The sequence below is a fragment of the Puma concolor genome, chromosome C1, assembly GCF_028749965.1.
Source record: "Puma concolor isolate L17-30 chromosome C1, mPumCon1.1.hap2, whole genome shotgun sequence".
In the NCBI taxonomy this organism is placed as follows: Eukaryota; Metazoa; Chordata; class Mammalia; order Carnivora; family Felidae; genus Puma; species Puma concolor.
Genome location: NC_141674.1, coordinates 28,673,020 through 28,682,406, shown reverse-complemented (window position 1 = coordinate 28,682,406; position 9,387 = coordinate 28,673,020). Strand labels below are relative to the sequence as shown.

General features: G+C 56.2%; 1 long non-coding RNA gene across 2 annotated transcripts; it reads right to left on the bottom strand.

The window, feature by feature from the left end:
* Positions 1-5,705: 5,705 nt before the first annotated feature.
* On the bottom strand, positions 5,706-8,875 carry LOC147577924 (uncharacterized). 2 transcript variants are annotated; one of them, XR_015254157.1, is made up of 3 exons: positions 8,210-8,875; positions 7,386-7,589; positions 5,706-6,131 (listed from the first exon to the last, which is right to left on the bottom strand). It is a non-coding gene; the product is annotated as an uncharacterized LOC147577924 (long non-coding RNA). The 2 variants fall into 2 exon arrangements; XR_015254156.1 differs by having other exon boundaries at positions 7,386-8,875.
* Positions 8,876-9,387: the final 512 nt, after the last annotated feature.

Genomic DNA, 9,387 nt, shown 5'->3' with positions numbered 1-9,387 from the left:
CTCCAGCTCATCATTTCCTCCCCGCCCCCAGGCCTTAATCCTTCACCCACTGTTTTGCTTCCTCCCAGTCAACCTCCAGCCCACTCCCAATTTGCATTTAATCAACCTCATCTACATGAAACACCCATCCCAGGGCTCCTGAATAATGGGAACAGGTGCATGTTACTATAGTCTTCTGAGAAGGGACTACGTACCTCACTCTTCCCCAGCTCAGGGCGACTCAGTGTCTTTACAGCAAAGCTCAGTCGTCTTGCTGATGTTTATGTTAAAGAGATCTGGGAGGCTGAGGGGACTGTATGCTTTATGTGGGCCCCAGGGAGGGAGGTGGCTGTGAGGCTGTATTAACAGAGGTCTGCTGTCCAGAATGAGGGAGGAGATGGGCTGTGCTGGCCGTGCCCTTGCCTGAGGTTTTGACACCACATTCTGGGGCATGCCAGGTTTGGCCTGGCAAGGGTTAGGGTGGCATCCCTCAGAGGGGGGTACTGTGATGGTCCCATTTTACACACAGGGAAACAGACTTGGGAGGTTCATGTAACATGTACAAAGTGACTCAGGTAGTGAATGGCTGAGGAAGGATGTGAGCCTCCGCAGTCTAACACTGGCCGGATTGGCTAGGGAGAGAGCTGGATAGGACTGGGCACTCTGGGTCCTCAGTGACCTGTTTCTAAACTGTCAGGACAAACGCTGAGAGACAAGACGCTGGAGGGCTTTATTGACAGACAGATTGGACGCAAAGCCTTGTCTTTGCCATTTCCCAGCTGAGTGACCTTGGGCAAGTTCCTTGACCTCTCTGAGTCTTATATCAATTGTAAACTATGGGTGACGTTTGCGCCGAATGTGGGGCTGTTTTGAGGACTCAATGAGCTAATGCGTGTAGAGGGACAGGCACCGAGCCTGGCCCTGACACATGGCCTGCTGGGGTTGGAGGTTTGTCCCCACACTGTCCCATCCCGCTGCCCTTGTTGCGCGGAGGCTGAGAGCAGGAGCCGACGGGCGGAGGGAGAAAGAGGCCCGAGCTGACAGCTGCTTCTCCTTTCCATCGCTCAGTCTTCTGAAGGCACGGGAAGCCTGTCTGCCTTCCTCTGAGGGGTCTGACAAGTGTAATCACACAGTTTAGCAGTAACAGCAAAGAGTCTCTGGATACGAGCTTTGTCGCTGGCTGTGAGCGGGGCTGGCTGCGGGCATTGCCTCCAGAAGACACCTGTAGGAGATTTCCCCTTGATGCCCAGCCCAGCCTCTCCCTGCCACTCCCCCACCTGCCAGAGCTGAGGCTGGCCTGACCGGTGGGGCGCTCTGAGCCCTCAGGACGCGGCTCAGGAAGGGAGCTGAGCGGGGCTGTGGAGGGTCTGGGAACTAGTGGAGTGCTCTCGGGGCCCGCTGGGGTCCCGGACAGGTGCGGGAGGGACAGGCAGCTCAGGGCGGAGGAGGCCGTGTCCTTCTGACCCCTTGTAAGTCAGGAAAGATGCTGGGTGGTCCTGCCCTGGGGGCTGCCCGGGATGAAATAACCTCGGGCAGGAATCACCTCTAACCCCTCCTCCCTGCTCCTCTTGGCCAATTGACCACCTTCCTTTTTATTTCCCTGGGAAAACAGAAGCAATCAGACGTGGACTTCACGGACCCCTACCACCACCTGTACAGAGGTCCCTGTGCCCACATGGTCTGTCCTCCCCCTGTGACTGCGGATGAGCCGCGCGGCTCCTATGCATGGCCACCCCCTGGACTCCGTCCCCTTGAACCCACCTGTGGATGTGGCCCTGCTCCTGGCCCCTGCAGGGGGCCCACCACGACTGGATCGTTCCCTTCCCATCATAGATACAGTGCTCTGAACCCTACACCCAACCTTCCAAAACCCCCTCTCTTGACCTCACCCTCCCTGACAGCTTCAGGCCCGCTTCTGGGCCAACTCCCAGAGAGGGTGCTAGTGCCCGCTGGGTCCAGGCCTTCCCTTCACTTTCTCCCATGAGCCTCTTCTGCCAGAACTGCTCTGCTCAGGGTCCTGGTCTTCTTCCACCTCCACGCTGTCAAACGCAACGGGCAGCCAGCAGCAGGGGCCACGCCCTCCTCCCTGGTGCCCTTTCTTCACTTGGTTTCCTCCCCTCGGCCCCGTCTGCAGGCCTTTCATTGTGTCCCGGCCCCTGGACATCGAGGGGCCCCAGGGTGTGGGCCGCAGTGCCTTCTCCTTCCAGCCAGCACAGCTCCTGAGTGATTCCAGTCCATTCCACCTGCTCCGGGGGCTCCGTGCACGGAAGGGGTTGCCGGCAGCGGTTGCTACAGATGATCACCGGCTGAGGTCTAGCCGGGGGCTCGCTGCCCCGTCTGCCTGGTACCTTGCAATCTAACCCCCGATCCACATCCCTAAAGACGGCGGAGGCCTTCGTGCGCACTTTCACTCTGCCCTCTGAGTCCCTTCATTCACCGCTTCCACTGATGCTGCTGTGTGTCAGGCCCTGGGGCCACCAGCGCACAGAACAGGAATGAAATGAGGTACAGCTCCCGCCCGTGGGACCCAGTGCTCTAGAGAGGGTAATAATGGCTACCGTTGCTGGGGCTTCTATGTCAGGCAGTGAGTCGGAGGCTTCTGTCTTCTGTCTTCACCTATCACCGTCTCCGTGTGTAGACGTGTAAACGGAGGGGCAGAGAGGCTGAGTCAAGGTATGGTGGACATGAGTTGAGAATCCAGGTCGTTTGGTTTAAAAGCCTGAGCGCCCTCCCAGGGAGCCATCCCACCGCACAGAAGGGGCACAGGACATCTGCCTGGAGCTCCTGTCTTCCGACCCCCAGAGGGAGCCACGTGGCCCAGCCCAGCCCAGGGGCAGGCGTCACATGGCACCTCCCGTGGGACCAGCCTTACGGAGCACGTGGACGCCTGCTCCCCAGGGTGAAGCGCCCAGGACCCAGGATGGGAGGGGGTAGGGCCCGTGCCCTGGGGATGCCCCCACATCGGAGCAGCCCCGCCCAGCCTCCCCCCCACCCCCACCCCCCGCGCCACCTCTGTTCTCTTTCTTCTCGCTCCCAAGTCACTGGGTGACAGCCCGCTCCTCCTTCCGGAGGAAGCTGCGATCTGAGTCAACACTGGGGCCTCCACTGGAGCTGCTCAGAGGAGGCTCCACAGAAACCCTGCCACTGTGGGTCCAGGGTCTTGAAATCTCTGAAATAATTTTTGGGCAAACACCTCGCACTCGCAGACTCTCCACTTGCACCAAGAAAGAGCCGCCCGCAGATGCAGGGGCCCCAGGGTAGGCTTTAACTCCCACTGCTGTCTCCTGCAAGCCCTTCCGTGAGGAAGCTGGTGTTTGAAAACATGCATGTGCAGAAGCGTGCCTCGTGTGTACGTAGGGGCTGCGGGGATGTGTGTGCACCGCTGTGTGCGTGTGTCTCCCTGAACGTGTCTATTGATTAGCTCTTGCCGCACAGCAGAGAGCACCAGTTATTGTTGTCCACGCGTCTGGATTGCCTGGGGTGGCTGATCTGTGCTGGGCTCTGCTCCACGCATCTGTCACCCCCCCTGCTGGAACGGGCGGGCTGGCCCAGGCACCTTCTTTCCGTGGTGTTAGCGTGAGGACAAGAGGGCAAGCGGGTGAGGTCTCACCTGGGAACTGGCCCTCCGTTGCATCCGCCTTATCCTATTGGCCAAAGCAAGTCACATGACCACACGCAAAGTGAAGGGGCCCGGAACTGTGTTCCGCTCTCCTCAGTGGGAAACACCAAACCATCACATGGCAAAGGACGGGGATACAGGGAGAGGTGAGGGATTGGGGCTGACACTGTGTTCTGCCTTCGTATGCGTGTGTATATGTTTGCATGAGCTCTTCCACGTGTGTGTGCAAGATGTCTGTGCATGTGCATAGGCGTAGATAGCTGTGGGTGTGCATAGGCGCCCTTTCACATGTATGTCAGTGCGTGCAGAGCTCTGCGTGTGCACGAGAGTGTCAAGCTGAGCACAGACCTGCGTTTCTTTGGGCGAGGCAGCATCCTTCAGAAACACATATGCGGCCGCCAGCCAGGCGACGCCAGAAGAGCGGACAGGCCAGTCCTACGAAGCGAGTTAAACCCTCACAGAGATACCTGTGGGGCCCTCCACCAGTCTCGTGCCATCCCCACGTGCTTGGGAGCTCTTGCTCTGTTAGTGGCCCTGAGAAAATTCACTGGTCAGTTGTCTTGTAGTCTATTATTACCAGATGTATGTGTGTTCCAAACAATCGTTTTTAAATTGCCTCATTAGTCTGTCTCAACAGACCCAATCCCGCTACACTTGGCTGGCTCAGATTCTCTGGGACAGAGCTCTGGGCAGGCGGCTTGCTTGCTGATGCATTTCGTCGAAGCGGGTGCGGAAGGGAGGGGTCCCCAGAGGAGATGAGAAGGTGCCCCCACCCACCTCCCCAAAGAGGCAGCACGGAAAGGTGTGGACTTTGGAGTTCGAGCTGGTTTCAAGTCCAGAAGCGGCCCTTTACAAACTGCATGACTTTGTGTAAGCTCTTTGAGCCTCAGTTTCCCCTTCTGCAAAACAGAGCCGTGGTCCCAGTATCATGGGTGGGTGTGAGAAGAGAAGGGCACCGTGTGGTGTGTCAAGCATCTGCACGGTGCCCGGCCCGCCTGGCAGTGGCTAGAACACGGATGTCCCCTTCCCTCTGCTTTCTCAAAGAGCCTCTGAGCTCCGGGCAGAGGCTGGGCCACAGTCAGGGCTGAGCAACTGAATAGGTAGCACCGTGGCCCCGCCCACAGGAGTCCACCTGACTCAGATGAGTTACCTCCGGGTAACTTTATCGGAGGACCTCAGGACACGGGCCCTAGGGTCAGACTGGGCTCAAATCTCTGCTCTCCACCCCCGGTGGCTCACTGCCTGTCTTCTCTAAGGCCCCCGTGTGCTCCTCTGAAAGCAGGGATGATTAATAGTACTCAGCTTCCATGGTACGTTTCCTGCCCAATCAGAGCCCTTTCCCCCAAACCCCCAAACTCCATTTTACTCTCTGGGATGAAAATCATCCTGAAGTCGACCCATGTCTCTGCCTCGCCAGCCGGCGGATCTTGAAGTTACAGTCTCTCTCAAGAGCTCCGCACGGGAGTGTCGGCACCCATTACGCCGTGCAGGGAAACAACTCTGGGCTTCTGAGTTGTCGCTTCCTCCTGTCGTTAGCTGTCACTTCTCCGGCAGCCAGGGGCTGTCACTTCTCAGGCAGCCCCCGGATCTCTGTTCCTAACCCGCAGTGGACACTTTTCTTTGTAAAGGGCCACATAGTAAGTAATTTAGACTTGGTGGGCCACATGTGGTACCTGCCCCATGCTCTTTGTTTGCTTCAACCCTTGAAACGTGTAAAGCCCATCCTTAGCTTGGCAGCCACACAAAAGTCCTATGGGCTGGAAGTGGCCCATGGGATGTGTTTGCTGACTCCTCGAGAGGCAGGTACACCGGCGAGTTAAACACGTACCTCGAGGGAGCCAAAATCAAGAGTCGGACCCTTAACCGACTGAGCCACCCGGGCGTCTCTAAAAATTTTTAAACAAAATACGACACGTGTTCGTGATTACAAAAATGAGTCACAGAAATAAACCAAGGAGAAAGTTAAAAAAAAAAAAAAAAATCACCCAAAACCCTGCTCCCAGAAACAACCCTGGGTACCGTGTTGGTGAACATTCTCAGCCACCTCTGTCTGATTGTAAACACATATGGACGCAGTTTTGAATGAACGGGAGCAGACGCCACAGGCTGTGGTGTAAAACGCTTTTTTCTCTCGACAATATGTTGTGGACATCTTTCCATGTCAATAAATACAGAGCGGCAGCTTTGTGTTAAACGGCTGCACGAGCCTCTATCGCGTGTACGATCGGGGCTTGGAAATGCAAACCGGCATTCGGTCCCGCGTGGCTCCCAAAGTGAGTGTTGGTGGGACCGTGCTCAGGGGACAGCCGTGGTGGCTGAGCCATGCCACGGCTGCCACAGACGGGGTCTCAGACTTGTCCTCGGAGCAAGTCCTTTGAGGGTGGGTCCCAGGGCGGCCTTAGGCAGGGCTTTTGAAGAGGGTCAGTGGCCCCAGCTGGCTCCCTGAAAAAGTATTGCTGTCCTCAGGGACTCGGCTCTCCTGGGGTTCTTTTTGAGGCGCAGGCAGTCGTAAGGCTGGGCCATCGCTGCAGGGCTATGGGCATAAGTGGGGATGACCTGGGGGAAATCTTTCCAGAGCAGTCTGTGAGAACAAAGGTCAGTGCCCCCGCCCCACTGAAGCTTTTGGTGCAAGCAGAGGCTGGAGAGCTAAGAAGGTGCAGCTTCTCACCTGCTCCCCGGGGACAGGCGGGGGCCCCAGCTGCCGCCTCTGTGATTTGCATTCAGCCCTTGTCTCTGACAAACTCCGCAAGCAGCAGCCTGCTCCCAGAGATGTGCTATTTTAAGTGCTTCCCCTCCGCCCCTAAGGGTGCCATGTGTTTATCTTGCTTTCCAGTTAAAAGGGAAAATCAATTTCACTCTTACCTTAGGAAGGTTTGGGGGTGGGGGCGGGGGGGGGTGGCTTCATTTCATTAAAATGAAAGTGGGAGTGGGGGCGCGAGGGGGGGGGTGCTTCAGAGTCCCACCCTCCACCCCCCTCCCCCCAGGCCAGTTGTGAATAAACAATAGCCTGGGTCCACCCAGACTGTGGGTCCCAGGAAGCCCCGGGCTCACCTACAAGGGGCCAGGGGCGTGTGGGTTACAACCTCTTATCCCAGAGCGAGGAAGGGAGGAGCCAAGCTCATCAGTGCTTGTGTGTGTGTACGTGTGTACGTGTGTGTGCACACACGGCTGGAACTGGTCCAAGGATGCATGTGTGTATGGGCCTGGCTTGGCCCTGAGCTCCAGGCACCATTCTGTTGGACGGACAAGGACTGTAGGTCTCGGCTGGGCCACCTTCCTCATCCCCCACCAATGGCTGCCTCCTTGGTGGTCTGCATTTCTACCGTCCATCTTCTTGGCCGGGGAATCCCAGCTCCAGCCTTTGGTACAAAGGCCTGCTCAGGCTGCCTCCTGCTCTGAGATGGGGGCCCCTGGGGGCTGAGCTGCTGAGGTAGCCAAACAGAGCATGCCATCCGCAGGGCAGAGGTGTCTGACCAGAGAAGGGCCAATCAGGGGTCCCTCTTTCCTGACTCTGGAAGTTTTCACTGAGAAGAGCCTTTGGAGTAGAAGGTGTAGGAAAGGAGCTCCTTGGGGGTGGGGGGCGGATTCTGGAGACGGGGTCTTCCTGCAGAGCAGTAACCCTAGGAGTAAAAGGTAGCCATCTTCTCCCAAAGACCACCAGCCCTGACTGAAGGCTGCTGGGTAAGAGCGTAGGTTTGAGGACTGCTTTTCTCCCCCGTCCACCCACATATTTAACGAACATTTATGGAGAAGCCTTGGGTTCCAAGCAATTTAAAAACCTCCTCACCTTCCCTTTGAATGCCCCCTCCCTTGCATGGGGCTGATGGAGACTGCAGCGACAGGGGCTAGACAATGCTCCTGTCCTCAAGGAGCTTCCGACCCAAAGGGGACCAGACCTGGGACCAGACGCATCGAGGCAGGTGCTCTGATGGGATCGTGAGCCAAATGCTGTGGGAACGCACGCGTGGGGCTGAGTCCCTCTGATGGAGACCTGCAGGAGAGAGGCTCACGGGAGAAGTGGGGCTTGACTTGTCCCTGAAAGGGTGAGCCAGCCTTTAAAAGATGCCGAAGCAGGTGACACGTGGCCCAGCCCGGGGGAGTGGCTTGACAGATGTTCAGTGATCCCATGTGCGTGGTGGGTGGGTGGCAGTGAGTGGGCTGGGGCAGGGCAGGGGGAGGGGCTGAGGATCTGGAAGGTTTTGAGGACAGGAGTGGAAGAGTCTCAACTGTTGTCTTGAAAAGATCACTTTGTAAGAGTGGGCGGGGGGATGGATTGGCCCCGGGGGAGCAGTAGGGTTTGGGGAGCCCTCAGGGGGGCTAGCAAAACAGCCCAGGATGGAGAGAAGGAGCAACGGCAGAGGCAACTGAAGGGTCTGGGCAGGGCGGGAGAAGTGTTGTCTACGATCACTTTGTGACAGCAGGATGGGGGGTGGTACTTGTAGAAGTGACAATGGTGGGGTTCCCACCACCAGCTCACAGGACCCATGGGTTGGAGATGCCCATGAGGTCATGTGGTCCACACTCCTGCCCCTGCCCCTGTGCCTGAACCCCCTTGTAAGCCACCTGGGCTTTGGGACCGCAGTGAACGCCTCCGCCAGGATTCAAACATACCGGAACATTCCACCACACTCTTCTGGTGAAGTGGTGTTCACTTCCTTCCAGCTGGATGCTTCCGGCTGTTACAAAGGTCGCCTTTCAATTTAAATGAAACTTGCCTCTCCACCGCCTCCCTCAGTGTGTCCAATTCTGTTTCTTGGAAGAAAACAGAAAGAGTCTGATGCATATTTCATACGCCTGGTCATCAGGTACTTGATGGCAATTCTCCTGTCCTCCCAAACTCTTCTTATCTCCAGGCGATATTGTAAAAATGGTAATAATGTGAACATTTATTGTGTGCTTTTCCTGTTCCAGGCGCTGTGCTGAGAGCGTCACATACGCCGTCTCAGGGGCTGGATCATGAGTAGCTTTGAAACGTCTTTGTAAGGGGTTCCATTGTAATCCCACAGGCGTGAGGGCTCACTGCAGACTTTTAAGTAGGGAGGGGATATTTTAGGAAGACCACTCAGGTGGCCAGTGCGAAGAGTGCCAGAACGGATGCGGTGAAGTGAGGGGGCTGCTGGAATAATCCAGGGGAGGAAGGAACAGGGTCTGAATTTGAGAGGCGGTAAAAGGCAGACAGGCATGAGGTGAGAGACATTCAAGGTCAAGTCAATAGGAGCTGGGAGGGGTTGGACATGGGAGGTGAAGGAGAAGAAGAGTCTAGGGTATCTTCAGATTTTTATCCTAAGTGGATTCTATGAAACAGAAAGTCTAAGCAGTATATCTGGATCATTTTGAAGGCGAAGAGAAGGAGAGATTACATTTGGCTTTGCACATATGGCGTTGTAGATGCCACTGGGACACTATTTATTGACTTTAACACGCCTCTGTTTAACATTTATTGAGGATCAACTACGTACCAGGCACTTCGCTAGATGGTAAGGTTATGAAAATTTGGTCACTCTTGTTCTTAAGGGGCTTACTATCTAGTGGAGGGAGACATACATGTAAATTGACAAGTGTAAAAAAATGACTACTGGGGCACCTGGGTGGCTCAGTCAGTTGAGCAGCCGACTCTTGATTTTGGCTCAGGTCATGATCCCAGAGTTGAGAGATCGAGCCCCGTGCCAGGCTCCACACTGGGCGTGGAGCCTGCTTAAGATTTTCTCTTGCCCTCTAACCCTCCCCCGCAAAAAAAAATTAGTACTACAGGGTTTTCTTTAGGAAGTGAATGGATAAACTGTGATACA